The sequence below is a fragment of the Mus caroli genome, chromosome 2 (genome assembly GCF_900094665.2).
Source record: "Mus caroli chromosome 2, CAROLI_EIJ_v1.1, whole genome shotgun sequence".
Lineage (NCBI taxonomy): Eukaryota > Metazoa > Chordata > Mammalia > Rodentia > Muridae > Mus > Mus caroli.
The window spans coordinates 160,784,263-160,804,099 of NC_034571.1; positions in this window are offsets into that span (position 1 = coordinate 160,784,263).

Genomic DNA, 19,837 nt, shown 5'->3' on the forward strand with positions numbered 1-19,837 from the left:
ATATATATATATATATATATATATATATATATATATGTATAGAAACTGGGATGGTGGCACAGGTCTGTTATCGTATCTGCTTGGGAAGCCGAGGCAGGGGGATCTAGAGTTCCAGGTCAGTGTGGGAAACAGCTCTAGGCTAGCCTAGACAACTTAATGTGACCTTGTCTCAAAATTAAAACAAGGACGGGGGCTAAGGATATAGTTCAGTGGTAGAGTGGTGTTAGTGCCTGAGCTCCAGGCTGGATCATCAGTAACAGTGTCCCTAGCAAAGGTTATGCAAACAACTGAAACTGTACCATCCATTGTCCATCTGTCATCCCTCATCCAGTCTATCACGCATCCATCCAGGTATCATTAACTTATCCTTACCCACCCACTAGTCAGTCATCCATCCATCTTTCCTATCACTCTCTCTCTCTCATCTATTATCTATCCATCTATCTATCTATCTATCTATCTATCTATCTATCTATCTATGTATTTATCTATCTTTCTACCTACCTATCCATCTAGCCACTCATCTTCCATTTATCCCTCCACCCATTCATCTTTCCTATCTACGTATCTATCTATCCAGCCAGCCATCATCAAGTTGTCCTTATTCACCCATCAGTCACCCATCTATCATCCAGCCATCATCCATCCATCCATCCTTCATCCATCTATCTTTCCTATCTGTGTGTGTATGTATGTATGTGTGTGTGTGTGTGTTTATCCATCATCTACTCATTCATCCACCCATTCATTTTCCTTCCATCCATTATCCATCATCCATGTATCATCCATCTTTCTTCCTTCCTCCCTCCCTCCCTCTCTCCCTCCTTCCCTCCCTTCCTTTCTTCCATCCTTCCTTCCATCATTATTATCCCTCCATCTAAGACATGGCATAAAGGAGAGGTGGGAACTTGGCTTGGAGCCAGGTTACATTAGTTTGACACCTGATTCCATCTCTCTGACTTAGAATGAGTGGCTCTAGCTCTCTGCCTCAGCTTCTCCATCCATACAATGGACACATTGATAGCACCTCCCTCCAACAGACAGAGTCACAGGCTCTACGGGAGCCCATGTCCTGATGCCCAGAACCCATGAATATGTTGTTTCATGGCAAGGAGGGTTTAGAACTTCAGATGGAATGAAGGTTTCTGATGAGATGACTATAAAACAGATTTACTGGATTATTGGACTGTTTGGATTAGTACTACATGGCTGTGTAGGTTATATGAATATAGCACCTGGGAAGGCAACTGAGGGGTAGTGGGCACTGTCTGCTCTGCTCTTGCAAGGACCCAGTTTCTGTTTCCAGCATCCACACGGCAGCCCCAGGGATCCCATGCCCATTTTGGGGCTTTGCAAGCACCAGGCGTGAATAGGATGCTCATATATATGTGTAGTTAAAATACACAAAATAGAGATAAATCTTTACAAAATTATATCCAGGTAAATGCAAGCGCAGATTCATGACAGAAAGCTACAGGAGAGATTTTTATATGAGATACTCTAAAATGTATTAAAAATTGATCCTGGCCGGTATGATGGTGCACGCCTTTAATCCCAGCCAGCACTCCAGAAATTTAGGCAGTCTTGTTTTTGAGTTTGAGGCCAATCTGGTCTACAGAGAGAGTTCCAAGTCAGCCTGTATCTGTGTAGCCTTGGCTATTCTGGAACTTATGCTGTAGACCAGGCTGGCCTGAACTGGGGTTGGGGGCAGAATTGAATGAATGGATCCACAATGCTGCAGCAGAAATCCCGAGAGTCATGTGACTTTTAGGAGAAGCAGGCCTCCTTTGAGTTAGCTGCCAGTCTCCCTAGAGTCACTTTATAGAAATGACACAATAGCCAGAAGGAGGAGGCTTGTGCTTGGTGTTTATTCTATAGGATTTCTTTGTTAGGGCTGAAAAGGAATTTTTTTTTTTAATATACTTTTTCTTTTTCTGGAGCTGAGGACCGAACCCAGGGCCTTGTGCTTGCTAAGCAAGCGCTCTACCACAGAGCTAAGTCCCCAACACCAGAATACACTTTTTTAAAATTAATTTTTGTGTACGTGATTTTGCTGGTTGCTTATTCCATCTTGTGTAACAGCCTAAAACCTGGGTCGCTTAGCAAATGTGACAAGTTTTGAGTGCGCAGCGGCGGGGAGCACGGTTAGGTCTTTCCCCAGGCGGCTCTTCTGAGCATCTTCTCCATGCACCCGTGAAGTTATCATCTTTAATGAAAATATGCTCGCTGAGAGGGAGGACCTCCGAGCCATTTGGTCCTTTCCTGTCAGCAGAGGGAAGGGACTAAAGACTGAGCAGGGCTGAAGGGTTTTATTGTCACGTCGTAAACGAGCAAATGGCGTCTATCAATACAAAGCTAGGGAGAGCCGCAGTCTGGGGGAGCCGCAGTCTGGGGGAGGCCATCAAGAATGTCGAAATGGATTTTGATTAACCAAGGCAGTTCGGCATCTCTTTACTCTGCTTCCTTCACTTTCCAGCATAAGAATGCTATAAAAACAGGAAAACAGGAAGCTGATGACCATTAAACCCCTGCAGGGCCACCTCTTACCCAGCAAGCCCACTAAATGGTTCTCCACATCAAACCCATAACAAGGCTGAGGGATGCATTTGCATGCTCAATCTGGGCCTGTTTTGGTGTTCTGCGCAGGTTTTTCTCTCCAAGAATAACGCAGTCTACTTGCCTAAGTGTTAATTCCCACACGTTTGTCATATTTGGGTCATAAATGTCTTTTAGACACTGGTAAAAATGGCCAAGTTGTTTATGAGCTGCAAGAAAACCCGGATGGTAAATGAAACCAACAGATTCCCACCTGGAAGGAGCGGAGCTCCTGTGAGTGGGGACTGGGAATGGGGACAGGGAGGCCAGAGACCCACCCCTAACCCCTTCACTGCCCTGGAAGTCATTAAGGGGTGTGTGTCTCATAAAGATGTTTACTAAGTGGTCACAGGGGTCCCGGCCTGGGCAGGTGTGGGGACACTGCCAGGCTGGTTGTTAGAATGGGGCCTGGCTGTTGAAGGGTCACTTTCTCCTTTGCGGCCAGAGAGGATCATGGGACAGCCTAGGGCACAGAAAACTGGGAAAGGGATATCAGAAGAACCTTACAGAAGCTGCCAAGCCTAAGGGATGGATTCCAGATCTGAACATCAGCTGCCTGGGGAGTGGCCTATGGAGGAAGAAGTGTCACGCCAGGGACCATCGCTTCTCAGTGCTGGCTCTAATTTTGTTATGATCTGCAAAGAAGTCCACTTTTCCTTCCTTCCTTCCTTCCTTCCTTCCTTCCTTCCTTCCTTCCTTCCTTCCTTCCTTCCTTCCTTCCTTCCTTCTAGTTCTCCAACATTTAAGACTTTGTATCTTGCTAGGAGGTGGTGGCACGCCTTTAATCCCAGCACTTGGGAGACAGAGGCAGGCGGATTTCTGAGTTCGAGGCCAGCCTGGTCTACAGAGTGAGTTCCAGGACAGCCAGGGATACACAGAGAAACCCTGTCTAGAAAACAAACAAACAAACAAACAAACAAACAAACAAACAAAAAAGACTTAGTATCTCTTAAAAATGTTTGTTACATTTTCTTTGCGAATATGTGCAGTGGTACCGTGGTGCATGTGCAGAGGTCAGAGGACAGTTTCCAGGAATCTGTGTTTTCCTCCGCCAACTGGGTCCATGGGTCCCATGGCAAGCACTTCAGTTCACCCAAGGAGCCACCGCACCAACCTAGATTGTTTAAAATTGTGTGTGTGTGTGTGTGTGTGTGTGTGCACGTGTATGTAAATGCAGGCACCCCAGTATCATGGTGTGCCTGTGGATGACCCACAAGGGTTGATTTTCTCCTGACATATCATGAGATCAGGGAATCTAACACAGGTTGTCAGGGCCTTCTCAAAAATGCTTCTATCTGCTACATCATCTCTCTCTGCCTCTCCTCTAAATATTTGTGTGTGTGTGTGTGCATGCATGTGTGTATGTGTATGTGTTTGGTTGATTGTAGGGGGCAGATGTATGCCATAGCATTGTATAGAGATCAAGAAAAATTGTGGGGCTGGTGAGATGGCTCAGCAGGTAAGAGCACCCGATTGCTCTTCCAAAGGTCCTTAGTTCAAATCCCAGCAACCACATGGTGGCTCACAACCATCCTGAACAATATCTGACTCCCTGTTCTGGTGTGTCTGAAGACAGCTACAGTGTACTTACATGTAATAAATAAATAAATCTTTAAAAAAAAAAAAAAAGAAAATTTGTGGGGCCGGGCAGTGGTGGCACACGCCTTTAATCCCAGCACTTGGGGGGCAGAGGCAGGCAGATTTCTGAGTTCGAGGCCAGCCTGGTCTACAGAGTGAGTTCCAGGACAGCCAGGGCTATACAGAGAAACCCTATCTTGAAAAAAACAAAGAAAGAAAGAAAGAAAGAAAGAAAGAAAGAAAGAAAGAAAGAAAGAAAGAGAGAGAGAGAGAGAAAGAGAAAGAAAAGAAAAAGAAAATTTGTGGGAATCATTTCTGTCCTTCTAGCATGTGGGTTCCAGGGATTGAACTCAGGTCATCAGGCTTGGTGGCAAGCACATTTATACACAGTGCCACCAAACTAGCCAGTTTTTATTTATTTATTTATTTATTTATTTATTTATTTATTTAGTTAGTTAGTTAGTTAGTTAGTTTTCTAAGGCAAGCTTTCAGATAGTCCAGGCTAGCCTTACGATCCTGATGCCTCTGCCTAAAGTGCAAGGATTAGAGACGTGTGCATCATCTCAGGCTAAAGTGCAAGGATTAGAGACGTGTGCATCATCTTAGGCTAAAGTTACTAGATGCTTGTTGGTGGGGACATGATTGTCGCTGTCTGTGGGAACACAGAATCCCAGGCCTCAGTGCATGGCAGGCAAGTACTCCCTACTGAACTTAGTGCTGGGCTCCATCTACCTGGCCATCGTGCCCTCTGGTTCAGTGAGAGACTCTGTCTCAAGGCAAGAAGGCAGACCATGATCCACAGACACAGCGTCTTCCGATAGCCTCCCTGTGCACAGGCACACACACATACACACACACACATGCACATCAGTGCACACACACAGGCACATCAGTGCACACACACACACACGTGCACATCAGTGCACACACACACACGTGCACATCAGTGCACACACACACGTGCACATCAGTGCACACACACACACGTGCACATCAGTGCACACACACACACAGGTGCACACACACAGGTGCACACACACATGCACAAACCCCCACCTCAAGAAAGAACACAACACAAAAAGATAAAGAAGAAAATCGGGTTTGGGGAGGAGATAAAGTAACACACTGTACAAGTTTTAGTTCATTTGCAGTGGCTCATTGCCGTTGTTGGAAGTGTATTGCAAAGACACAGAACACACAGTGAATAATTGCCTGGAATCATTTGTGAGTGTGTGGAAGGGTTAGCCCTTTGTGAGCTCTGGAGCTCGGTGTGTGTGTGTGTGTGTGTGTGTGTGTGTGTGTGTGTATGAAAGGTACAGGGTCCCTTCATTATTCATGGAATTTAAAACTTTCCACAATGAAAAGTCCCTAGGAAATGCCAGATTAAAACCCAGTGCTGAGAGCCTGGGAGGCTTTGAAAGTGCTGCAGGTCTGAAGATCCCGGGACCACAATAGGCAGGATGGTAACTACAGGGGTCCCCTATAGCGGGTTTGGTGGTAATGGCACAAGCCTTTAATCCCAGCACTTGGGAGGTTGAGGCAGATGGATCATTAAGAGTTTAAGGTCAGCCTGCTCTACGTGGTGAGTTCCAGGGCAGCCCTCTACACAGTGATAATTTATCTCAAAAAATACAATATCAAGCAAGCAAGCAAACAAACAAACAAATAATAACAGGTGGGTAATGAGGGAACGAGACTGGTTCTTGCTGTTGCCTGTGTTTAGATTTGAAACTTTCCACAGTATGGCTAAAGAGGAGGAGCTGGAGACGGCTCTGCAGCTCAATTAAGAGCAGTCACTGCTCCTGTAGCTTCCTGGGTCAGTTCCTAGCACTTAAGTGGGGCTCACAACCACCTGTAATTCCAACTTTAGGGGACCTAATGCCCTCTTCTGGCTTCTATAGGCAGTGCATGTACATGGTACACAAACTCACCCAGGCAAGTGCATATACAAATCACTTATTTTTTAAAAGAAGCCGAGGAAGAAAGGCAGGACATGAAAAGATTACACAACTTTCTTGGAAACGATAGCATATTTTCAAAATAATATATATTTTTTAAAGATTTATTTATTGATTATATGTAAATACACTGTAGCTGTCTTCAGACACTCCAGAAGAGGGAGTCAGATCTCATTACAGATGGTTGTGAGCCACCATGTGGTTGCTGGGATTTGAACTCTGGACCTTCAGAAAAACAGTTGGGTGCTCTTAACCACTAAGCCATCTCTCCAGCCCCCAAAATAATACTTTTGGGCTAGAGGAATGGCTAAGCAGGTAAGAGCAGTGGTTGTTCTTCCAGAGGACCTGGGTTCAATTCCCAGCACCCACATGACAGCTCATAGCTGTCTGTAACTCCAGTTCTCGAAGAAAGCCAATCTCGCCCAGACATACATGCAGGCAAAACGACAAAGCATAAAAAAAAAAAAAAGAGAAATCATTAAAAAAATTTTTTTTTGCTCAAAAACTGACTTATCTGATTAGCTCAAGTTGACAGTAAAGGGAGATGAATTCTATTCTGCTGTTTTCATCTGTGTCAGTACACCCCCTCCCCCCTCAACCCACCGCACACTCACATACACACACACACAGACACACTCACGCACACTTATATATACACACTCACAGACTCACACACACTTACACTCAAGCTCTCACACACACTCAGACATACACTCTCATACACATTCACAAAACACTCACACACACTTAAACACACTTACAGACACCTACACACTGACACACACTAGCCCTCACAGACATACTCTCACACTCACACAAGGACATACATTCATACACACACACTTGAACTCACAGACAGACTGACTTACATACTTACACACTGATGATACAAAGTCACATACTCCCACTCACAGACACACTCACACATACACTCACACACATACTGACACACACTCACATACACACTTGAACTCACAGATACACGCACAGACACGCACCACTCACACACACTCATACACACACACACAGAAAAGGGCTTAACAGCACCCTTAGTGTTAATGAGAGGTCACAGCTCCAGTTATGACCTTTGTTTGGTTAATACCAACACAAAGTAAGCTTCTATTTGTAGCTTTGATTTTCATTGTTTAGGATAAAACCAAGTTCAACTAACTCCCTGGCTCCCCAGAACGTGTAGAATTTTATTTTATTTTTTTGGTTTTTCGAGACAGGGTTTCTCTGTGTAGCCCTGGCTGTCCTGGAACTCACTTTGTAGACCAGGCTGGCCTCGAACTCAGAAATCTGCCTGCCTCTGCCTCCGGAGTGCTGGGATTAAAGGCATGCGCCACCACGCCCAGCTAGTAGAATTTTAATTACGGCTAAAAGGAGATTAATTTGAGAAATTGTTCTGCAGAACAGAAAGTCCTATGTTTTTCGTGAATCTTGGACCCGTATTTTCTCTTTCCTTCCTTCTTTCTTTTTTCTTTTCTTTTCTCTTCTTTTCTTTCTTTCTGTCTTTCTTTTGTTCTGTGTTTTGTCTTCTTCTTTTAAATTTTTTTGTTTGGTTTTATTTCTTTATTTTTAAAGATTTATTTATTTTATATATCTGAGTACACTGTAGCTATACAGATGGTTGTGAGCCTTCATGTGGTTGTTGGGAATTGAATTTTAGGACCTCTGCTCACTCCAGTCAACCCTGCTTGCTTTATTATTTATTATTATACATAAGTACACGGTAGCTGACTTCAGACGTGCCAGAAGAGGGAGTCAGATCTCATTTCAGATGGTTGTGAGCCACCATGTGGTTGCTGGGATTTGAACTCAGGAGCTTCGAAAGAGCAGTCAGTGCTCTTACCCGCTGAGCCATCTCTCCAGCCCTTTTGTTTTGTTTTAAATATCACCATAAAACCATAATTTGGTGTACCATTCTTCTTAAGTACAGATGTTGGCACAAAAGTTGCTCCCAGGACATGGACACTAAGTTCAAGTTTGGCCCAGTTTTTACGTGCTTGTGTGTGATTTTTGAGAGGACTGGGAGTAGCTAGAATTTCAACAAAGTCAACTTGTGTTTTTCCCTCATTGTCTTTCTGTTGACCCAACAAACAACCCCAGAGTGGCATGGCTTAAGAAAGGGAGGCTGTGAGGCCTGGCAAGTTTTCTCACTTGCAAAGAGGGAAGAGGAAGCCTGTATTCCTGCCAATTATTTACGTCTCATGGTGGTCGCCAGATAATCCTTCTTTCTCCCCTACTGTCTGTGCTCTGGAACCCAACTTTGTAGTAAGAACGCAATTGACACCCCAGTGTATGGAAAGCAAGTCCTTTGTATGTGTCAGAATGAACAATTTTTCCTCTGGGCTCACGAAGCTGTTTAAACAAGAGCTCCGTTGTCCCTTTCAGAAGTGGATAATAGGAAACTGAAACGAAATCTGGAGGTCATTTGGCCTCTTCCACTCGGAGGACACAGACATAGCATCTCCAAACCCTGGAGCGTGCGAACACGTGACCAGTTACCCACGCTTGAATGTTTCACCAGAGACCAGGAGGACGCCCATGCTCTGGGTAGCTGCAGGATGGAGACTCACTCACCTTGTTGGGATTCTGACTCTACAGCAGACTGGGACCCCACCAATCAGGCTTTATCGAATCCAAGATAATAGTCCAGGAAGAGTCAGGGTGAGAACACCAGCAGGCATGGCAGGAACTGCTGCTGCTTTAGTGTGTGGTGGAATACAAGGGGAAGAACACGGTGTCTGCTCCACACACAGGGGACCAAGGGTCAGAGACAACGGCACTGGAGCCTTGAAGTTGGAACTCTGGGTTATTTTAGAAATTATCTTCTTTTCTTCCCCCTCCTTCTTGAAATTTAACTATTATTATTTCAGACAGGATCTCATTCCATAGTCGTAGTTGACCTACAACTCCATATATAGACCAGGCTGGCCTTGAACTCACAGAGATCTGTCTCTGCCTTTGCCAGTGCTAGGATCAAAAATGTGGGCCGCACTGTATCTTTTTTTATTTTTTTATTTTATTTATTTATTTATTTATTTATTTTTGAGACTAGGCCTCTCACTGAACCTGGAGCTAGCCAGGGAGCCCCAGGAGTACTCCAGTCTCTGCCTCCCCAGCTCCAGGACTACAAGTGGACACAAGTATGTTCAGCATCTCAGAATTCTCATGTTAATTGCAGAACTCACAGTCAAGTTGGAAGGAGTCAGTAATGCTAAATGAGATAAAGGGAGCTTAATGTGTTTTAAAAATTCTATCAAATTATAAGCGATAAATACATATTTTATAATTATTGTGAGAGTTGTCACAAATATGGAGAGGTCAGAGGACACCCTCTGAAAGTCTGTTCTCTCCGTCCACCATGTGGGTCTGGAGAATCAGACACAGGCCATTAGGTTTAGCAGCTAGCGCCTTTATCCACTGAACCATCCCACCATCCCCCACAAAGTGTTTGATTTTGGCATTTGTGCATTTAAAATGCTGTAAAAAGGGGCTAAGTAGCACACCACAACCTCGCTTTGGATTGGGGCGGGGCTGGGGAAGGCTGTGCCAACAGCCTTGGGCTCTGTATGTGTCTTCTGCTATTAAATATATTAAATGTATTTTCAGAGCTAGAGGAAGCAAGTGCAGGTTGGTGGGCGTTGAAATTCAATATTTTCCATACAAATGCATATCACTCTTCAAAAAAAAAAAAAAGTAATTTTAGGCTTTCAAAATTCGTTCTTCGGGGCATAGCTGCTGGTCCACTTGGGGCGCATTCATTTCCCCCAGTGTAAACCCAGCGGCACGTAGATGCCTGCATAGGGGAAGATGCGCTGTTGTTACACTAGACCCTTTTCAGCTTTAAAACGTGGACCTTCACCAAAAACTCTGACCTCCGTTCCCCCCTCCCATCCCGAGGCAGAGTGGGGACGAGGCATTGAATTACCAGCTTGTCACTGACGCCACGGGCTCTCTCAGTCCTTTGAACAGGAGCTGGGCTTAAGAAGAAAGTTTTTCTTAATAAGTAGCTGCCCCCGCTTTGATATGCACATCTGGATGCGAGGTCTTATCTGCAGCCAGCTAAGACTGCTTCCTGTGGGTAAATGATAAAAGAACAGCTCAAAATAACAAAAACGGAATAAAATGTGCCAGATGCCTCCGAAAAGCCGGACAATGTGAAGAAAGCAACTACTGACAATTGAAGCAATCATTTTAGAGGCCTACTGGCTCAAGATTTTTTTTTTTTTTAAGGGATTAGGAAGAAGAGAAAGAGGGGGGTGCCAACCTCAGCTGACAGGCACGGCTGTATTCTGTTGGAAATGAAGGGGGGGAATAACTCGAAGCGTGCTATCAATCACGTTGGGGGTTAATTTTGCTTCTGTCCTGGCCTGTTTCTGAAGCTTAAAAAAAGAAAAAAGAAAAAAAAAAAAACTTCCCTTTTCTTTGTCACCCTCTGTTTAGCACAGTTAACTCTGAGGCCCCTACTCAATGATTCTGATTCACAAATTCTTTCAGGAATGACAAAGGATTTCACACAGACCGAAACCACCAAGAAGAGTGACCCTCTGGTGGGGCCAACTTCCACTTTCTCTCCGTTTGGTTTTAAAGAATAAGTTTTTCTTTATTCCGATTCCTTCCATAACGGTTTTTTTTTTTTCTTTTTTCTTGATCTCTTCACCATCTTTGTTAGAAAGATTCTTATGAAAACCTTATGATTATCTCAGCTTGGGGACATTTTGAAGGAGCTTCGGTCCCCTCCTCCATGTGGACTGGTCTGATGTTTTCGAAGTTAGGGTGGAAGGGCAGGACTGTCTTAGGTGACACACAAAATATGAGTCTAGCTCTCTCCTGTTCATTTCAAAGCTTGCTTTGTAAACACACGCTGGGGACTTCAGTTACTCTGTGGCTGATTGTAACTGATACGTTAATAAGCAAATGAAACTTAGGGCTTTACACACATCACTCCTTAGAGAGGAAACTGAGGACAGGGTTTGGGGAGGGGACCGGGAGGGCAGGCTGCCCCCCCCCCCCCCCCCCCCCCGCCCCGGAGCCTAACCAGATAACGCCTGCATTGATTCCACATTAACATACAGCAGGCATGGGAAAATGATAGACTCCTACACCACTGTCATAGCAACTGAAAAAATGGCTGCTTTAGAGGGGAAGGGGGAAGAGGGCCACAGGGAAAGAAAAGCCAAGGCCCGTCTCTTTTTTTCTGTTTGACATCTGTTGTTTAACATACAAAATTGTATTATCGTGATGAAGCCGCCGCCGCCCGGCTGAAGCCTCGCCTAAGTGAGAAGGGAGTGTAGCCCCAGTTCTGAAGTCAGAGTGAGTCCCCGACATTTCCACCTAGAGACCCCCGACCCCCAATATTCCAGGTGTGAAAAGCTTGGCGGGTGTAGGGAGCAGGGCAGGGAGGGGCCAGTAAGGCACACGCCGACTCCTATCCGCTACCTTCATTTCTCCTCTTTAAAACAGATTTTGGATTTTTCTAAAATGCCCATTTGAGAGGGCTTGTTGTCACCCACACAGCAAATCCTGAGACTACAGCTACGGTTTGTAAACACAGGTGCGGCCCAGGGTTTAAAATGCTTATTGCAGGACGGGAAGGGCTTGCCCCTCCCCCACAGATCCCAGGACCTTGCACCCATCAGGGACTCCAGCCAGAGAGGTGGCTTTTATTTCCTTCCTTCTGCGGCACCTTCCCAAATTTGTATAAAGCGGCCACTCACATAGTAACGAAATGTTCCGAATGGGACTGGAAACTGATATTTAGGACTCCCAGCATTGATATAAAACTTTCATATCGCCCCAACCGTATTACCTGGAGGAGATTCCTTCTTTGCCACATATATATTAATATATATGTTTATATATATTAATATATTATATATATATATTTCTTTTTCTTAACAATAAGTGACGTGGGCTGGCCAGATGGCTCAGTGGGTAAAGGTTCCTGTTGCCAAGGCTGATGGATGTCTCCAGTTCGATTCCAGAAACCCACTCAAAGTGGAAGAAGAGAATTTAATTCCAAAAGCTGTCCCCTGACCTCCGAGTGTGCACACACGCACACGCACGCATGCACACAGTCTCTCTAAATAAACGCATATTTTTTTAAAAAAAAAAACAGAATTTTAAATGCAGCAATTCTTAATCGCAAGCGGGGGCTTACAAGGGTAAACAGCTCACAGCAGGGGCTCAGAAACAGCTGTGGAAGATTGCTTGCATCTTCACAGTCAAACTGAGGCTTTCCAGGAAGGCTGAGATTAAACCCCTTGATAGGGAAAGATCAGATAAGTCCAAACAAAGACCATTTATATAATTGCCATCGGTCACCAGCTAAGTTAGCATTTTAAGGTGGGGAAGCAGGAAAGAAGAAAAAAAAAAAAAAAAAGAAAGAAAGAAAGAAATACCCCAAGCCAGGGCCATCAGTTAGTGACCTCAACTGTAATAACGGGGTCCCGACAAAGGCAGACTTGGGAGGGGAAGGCAGAAGCCTACGAAATTGGAAGGTCAGAATGGAATTGTTTGTTTTTCCAAATTGTCGAGTAAAGTTACAAGAAGCCACCTGGGTAAAGCCACAGCCTGAGTCTGAACCCCCAGATAAAGCATACAGGGGCTGCAGGGTGTCGCCAGTAGATTGGAGACTGGAAGGTGGAATTTACTTGGGGGGAGGGAAGGAGACCAAAGGACATTAGAGGATCAAACCTAGCTAGGAGGGACACGCTGGGTGCTAGGCGTGAAGACGCCTGCCTTCTCACCCTACAAGGGCTTTTCGGGAAAGGGCGTTGGCCAGCCTGCTCCATCCTAGCCGTGAATAAATTTTTTTGTTCCCTTTTTGTTTATTTTCTGCTTCAAGGTTAAATCAGCATAGTCTTTGTCCCGAGGGCCCACGACTTTGATATTTGCAATTCTAGATTTTTTTTTTCATTCTGTTTAGATTCCGGAAGGGCGACTCACAGTTTTTGTTTTTTACATTGTCATATTTATTGCACTCCAATTGAGGAAAGCCTTCCCAGGGGCCCTCAGACTCTGCGGGGATGGGGTGGGGGAGGGCAGAGTTCTCCCCGGGAACTTTTCCTATTCGAATCTTTTTTCTACCTAAGTCTCATCCATGGGTTTTTGAAAACCTGAACATGCTCCCCAACAACCGTCCAATAAAGTGGATCCCATGTCATCCTGCACTGTTTGAGAGTCACCCAGTGAGTGCACAAAGTGGAAACTGGCTTCAGATTTTCTGACTCAAGCTCCAAAATACGAGATTTTAGACCAGTCCGGAAAGTATCTCAACAGCCAGGAAAAAAAACCAAAAACCAAAACAAACAAACAAAAAAATCAAAACTGAGTACACGTAAGTATATGAGGATTTAAAAATAACAAGAATCCCTGATACACTGAAGGCGGCTTCCAATCCGACCAGCATCCGGGTCATATTACCCGTGAACAGCGCCTCCCCAGAGCTCAGCATCTGGCTCTTACACCTAACTCCAGCTCTCTCTAACTATGAAAACTGGGTCTGGCGGTGAGGGTCAGAGGCTGGGGTGTGTGTGTGTGTGTGTGTGTAAAGACTCTTCCCGCTAAGCTTCATCACCTGAGCTGGATCCCGGGGACCCGCATGGTGGAAAGAGAGAACCATGCCTTGCAAGTTGTCCGCTGAGGACACTGGTGAGGACCTGACTCATGTGTGCTCCAATGCACAAAGTGACTGTGGTTGGAGACAGACGTTTTAAGAAGAAAACTAAGGTTAAACCAATTATTTGATGGTTCCCAGGGCTCGAATTTGGGTCCCATCACCCCTCTTGGGCAGCTTACATTGCCCTCTTCTGGCATCCTCTGGCATTACAGGCATGCGTGTGGAGTACATACATACACATATAAATAAAAATACAAAAATGTAAAACAGTTGCTTTTCTCACCACGGCCATGAAAATGCCTGACAGAAGCAATGGAGGGAGGGAGGGAGGATACATTTTGACTCATGGTTTCAGAGTGCATCCTGGTGGGGTGAAAGAGTCTCGCTTGGTGGCAGCCGACCGGAGCAGCCGTTTGCTTGTCCACTTGGCAGCAGGCAGGGCTCGGAACACTTAGGATCAGAACAGAGGGTGTGCTTCATTTTTAAAGAGCCGCCACTAGTGACCTGTTTCCATCACCTTAACCCTCAAAATCACACCACGAGTCGGGGACTGAATGATCAGAGCGTGTGCCTGTGGGGAGATACCTAGATTCAAAGTCCAGCCGTGAGGTCAGAAGGCTGGGCTCTAAGTGGCACACTGTTGCCTTCATCTGTCATTACTTCATTATTGATTTAGTTTTTAGGTTATCACACAGAGTAATAAGGTGCTTGTTTGTTTGTTTTTGTGGTGCCTTTAAAAGACAAAAAGGTGGTGGTGGCGGGGTGAGGATAGAGGGATGGCCCAGTGGTGAAGAGCATTTGCTGTGCTTACGGGGGACCCGAGTTTGTGTCCCAGAATCCATGTTGGACAATTCATAACAACCTGTAACCCCAGCTCCAGGGGGACTCCATGGGCTCCAACTTGGCCTCAGTAGGCATCTAGCTCAAGAGCGGGTGGGCGCCTGCACACACACACACACACACACACACGCACACACACGCACACACGCACGCGCTCCTGCTTCTTTTCCTGTAAGGGGATAGAGTTACACCATGCATGTTCTCTAGGCTAGTTCTCAGATGCAGGTACCAACTGTGGGACAAAATTTGCACCCGATGCCACTGTTTTCTTCCCTTAGCAAGAACCCAAGGGTCGGGCTGGAGAGATGGCTAAGAGCACTTCTAGAGGTCCTGAGTTCAATTCCCAGCAACCACATGGTGGCTCACAACCATCTGTAATGGGATCCGATGCCCTCTGGTGTGCCTGAAGACAGCTACAGTGAACTTATACACACAAAATAAATAATTTGAAGGAGAAGGAGGAGGAGGAGGAGGAGGAGGAGGAGGAGGAGAAGGAGAAGAAGAAGAAGAAGAAGAAGAAGAAGAAGAAGAAGAAGAAGAAGAAGAAGAAGAAGAAGAAGCCGCCAAAGGTCACCGATACCAAAGAGAAACCAGCCCTACCCTTTCCTGGGTCCCTACCGGGTCCCCAAAGTCACAGCATGGCTGCAGCAACCTGAGCTCACACTCATGGAACTGGCACCGTGCAACCTCTTTGGTTAAAAAAATAAAAATAAAAGCATCAACAGCTCTCAGGCCCACAGCCACCTAGGAGCCAGATGGACGCCAGATACCCCTGCCTTCATTTTGTGCTGAAGGCACTGAGATAAGTTACTGTCCTAACACCGCGGGCCCTTAGATTCCAGGAAGAGCTGAACCTAGAAGAACAATCCACTCCCCCTTAAAGGAGGATAATTACCTAAGAGGGTGAGGCCACACCCTGGTTAAACTGCCTGACTTATCCCCTCAAGTGCAGGACAGAGGACCAGATCTCAGGATAAGGATAGTGATCATGGAGAGTAGCCCCCTGCCCCCCAAAGTCTTTGCTAGGGTACCCTTGCTCAATCTTGCATTTAAGTTTAAAGGTCATCCAGTTCCCCGAGGATGGACTCAGGGGTCTCTGGATCGCTTTGTCTTTATGCAGTTTGATTGCACTGAGTGCATCTCCTCTCTTCTCTCTGCCTCTCACCAGGACTTGCTCCTTGGAGTGTTAGGGGCAGGTGGCCAACCCTTGCCTGTTGGGGCTGCTGGCACCCAGGCTCGCACCTTAAAGACACTCCTAGCACCCTTGAGATAATGTCCAAAGCAGTAGGAGGAAATCTGGATTGAACACCCATCTTCTTGGCGGAGGGGGGAGGAAAACCCCCCAGAAAGTCATTTTTTAAGGTGCATTTATTTTATGTTTATGAGTGTTTCGTTTGCGTGCATGAATGGGTACCAGGAACATTCCTGATGTCCTCGGAGTTTAAAAGAAGGCATGGACTGGAGAGATGGCTCAGTGGTTAAGAGCACTGACTATTCTTCCAGAGGTCCTCAGTTCAAATCCTAGCAACCACATGGTGGCTCACAACCATCTGTAATTGGAACTGATGCTCTCTTCTGCTGTGTCTGAAGACAGCAATAGTGTACTCATATAAATAAAATAAATAAAAGAAAAACAAAAAAAGAAAAACAAAAAAAGAAGGCATGGAATCCCCTGAAACTGGGGCCATTAATGGTTGAGAGACACTATGTGCGTGCTGGACATTGAACTGGGTCCTCTGCAGAAGCAAAGAGTGCTCCAGGGACTGGAGAGATGGCTCAGCGGGTAAGAGCACTGACTGCTCTTCCGAAGGTCCTGAGTTCAATTCCCAGCAACCACATGGTGGCTCACAACCATCCATAATGAGATCTGACATCCTCTTCTGGCCCGTCTGAAGGCAGCTACAGTGCACTTATGTGTAATAATAAATAAATCTTTGGGGGGCTGGTGAGATGGCTCAGTGGGTAAGAGCACCCGACTGCTCTTCCAAAGGTCCAGAGTTCAAATCCCAGCAACCACATGGTGGCTCACAACCATCCGTAACAAGATCTGGCGCCCTCTTCTGGAGTGTCTGAAGACAGCTACAGTGTACTTACATATAATAAATAAATAAATCTTAAAAAAAAAAAAAAAAAAAAGAGTACTCCAAACTTCCAGGTCATCTCTCCTGCCGGGAAAGTTTCTTCCTCTTCTGTTCTTGTGGTCACAACTGGGTGACATACTTGCTTCTGGAACGATCTCTGGTTCTAGGCTCTTATCAAGAGAAGTGACTTGTGGGGAGGTGGACAGGAACACTGGCCACAGCCACATTTCCCAAGTACTTTCCTGGTGAAGCAGAGCTGTTTCAGGCTACTTCCAAGTCTCTGGACCCGCTACCGCATGACCTTCTTGTTCACATTCCAGACCTGAAATGACCAGTTTGATGCCAGGGTGATAAAGGGGGGTGCTCTGCTGCAAGGTGGAGTCCTCCATTGCAGCCACACTCGTGGCACAGAAGCACCCAGCTGCAGACAGCTGGGAACATTCGCGCTAGCGCTGGTGAAAGTCGAGAAATCAGAAGAGGCTTCCAGCTCTGCTCAAACTGCGACCTCTCCCAGAAGGACAGAATTCTGGGACAGAACTCTTCCTCGGCCTTCCTCTCTGCTTAAAAGGAGCTGAACACTGGTCCTGAGAAGGAGGTGACTCATTGGGGAAAGATGTTTGCCACCAAGCCTGACCGAGCCTAAGCACGTGAGTTTGATCATCAGAGCCCACAAGATGGATGAAGAGAACCGACTTCCTCTGTCGTCCATGTGTGTGTTACTGCATTTCTGCGATCGTATACAAAATAAATAAACAAACACGCACAAAGCAGCTAATGGTCGTGAACAATCAGTCCAGAGCCATCTTATTTCCCTGGTGCCTGAGAGTGTGTATGCATTTGCACTACCTGTGTGCAGGTGCCCACGGAGGGAGACGAGGTCAGGGCCCCTGGAGCAGGAGTTATAAGTGGTTGGGAGCCTCTGTGGGTTCTGAGAACCAAATCCAGGAGAGCAGTGAGTGCTCCTTACCCCTTCGCCATCTCTGCGACAACCACTCCTTTATGCAGAGAATGAAGAGAAATGCACAGAGTGTGAGTGTGCTCTGGTCCCTTCCCTTCATTTCAAAGGGGGTCAGGTTCTCCACAGCCTCTACCACCCACCACCCACCACCCACCACCCACCACTCTTTGTATCTTTTTGGTCGTTTCTTTTTTTTTTTTTTAAAGACAATGTCATGTAACCCAGGCTAGCCCAGAACTCAGGCGCCTCTAACCCCTCAGGCCTCTAAGGACTAGAATTCCAGGCATGCACCCAGCTGGCTCTCTGTACCTTGGAGAAAGCTTTCCCTCAGGCTACTTCCTTCTACTTGATTGAGGTTGAGATTGTGATAAGGAATGGAGGATGGGGTTGAGGCCAGCGAAGGTTAACGCTGTGGTACAGTTGCTATAAGCCACACATCATGGAAGGCACCTTCTTGCATAAAGTGCGTTTCATACTTGGTTGTGGTGGTGCACCCCTGTCACCCCAATATTCGAGGGGTGCAAGCAGGAGGACCAGGAGTTCAAGACCAGTCTCAGCTATATAGAGACACTTCCTCAAAAGCAGTGGGCTGAGAGATGCCTCTGTGGACAGAGGACTTTCTGTAAAGCACAAGGACTTGAGTTTGAAGGGCCAGTACCCACATGAGGAGAAGCTAAGTGTGACAGTGTGTCCTCCCCCTGCTGCTGGAGGCTTGGAGACAGATGGATGCCAGGGACTCTCTGTCCAGCCAATTCATTCAAAAAGAACTCCAGGCTAAGTGAGAGGCCCTGTCTCCAAAAGCATAAATGGAAGATGTTTAAAGAAAGACATCAACCCGCAGGCTCTGGCCTCCATACTGCACATGCTGGTGAACTGGTGAGCATGCTCATGCACACACACAGATTCAAATACACAGATGTGTGAGCACACACACACATGTATCAAATACACAAGTGCTTGCACACACATACACATACACACATCTAAATACATATACACATACACACATGTATCACATACAGTTGTGCACACACACATATTCAAATACACATATGTGTGCGTGTACACACACACACACACACACACACATGGATTCTAAGCTAGGTTGCAATGAACCATCACACTACAAAGTAGGCCTCTTCTCAGGGTCCCCTTACAGACACAGAAGCTGAGCCTTGTGCAGGCTAAGGAATTCCAGCAGGAGCCAAAGGACTAACACCGCTGCTGCTCCAACACTGTGCTGTGCAGGGTGTGTGTGGGTGTGTGTGTGTGTGGGGGGGGGGCTTGTTGGAAAGAGGGTGCGGCACCTGTGCTAAAGTGGGGGAATGAAAGGAGCCTGGGTTTATGAGGTGCAGACCCTCAATCCAGCGATAACCAAACTTATGAGAGAAAGAGCGAATCTGGAGGAGCCACTGAGGCATGGTTTCAGGCCAAGGCTGTCTCGAGCCAGCAGGGGATGGACCAAGCAAGGATTTTTTGCCTAGAGCGCCAGGGCAAGTGCAGGCTCTGGTGCCATGCTCAGAGGCAGACTTCCGTTTTCCAGAAGTGGGAGAGAAAACAGCTGGCGTTCTGAGCCAACGCCTCTGGGTCTGTGGTAGATCATTACAGAAGCTCCGAGAGATAGCGGGAGATAGCAGGTGCTACTGTCGACAAGCACCTGGCGACCAGTGACTGGTGATAGGCGACTGGCGACTGGGCGACTGTCACATGGTCTTCAACTGGTGACTGAGCCGCTGTCACATGGTCTTCAGCCCTCAAGGCTTGAATGACAGCAGCGACTCTGAGGAGACTGTGCCTGTGGCCATCTGAGGGGGTGCATACTGAATGCTTGCTTGCAAACCAAACTCTCTCTGTCTCTCTCTCTGTTTTTGGTTTTGTGACTGGCTGGGAATGGGCTGTAGGATTGCTCCAGACATCTAGTGAGTAGTGTCTTGATATTCTGATCAAGCTGGCCTCATGCCAGAGGTGTGTCTGAGCCTGTGATGAGGGTTGGGAAGGCACAGGGATGCTATGCTGAAGGACTTCCTGTGGTAAAATCTCCCAGCTTAGCCGGGCAGTGGTGGCTCATGTCTTTAATCCCAGCACTCGGGAGGCAGAGGCAGGCAGATTTCTGAGTTCCAGGCCAGCCTGGTCTACAAAGTGAGTTCCAGGACAGCCAGGGCTATACAGGGAAACCCTGTCTCAAAAAACCAAACAAGAA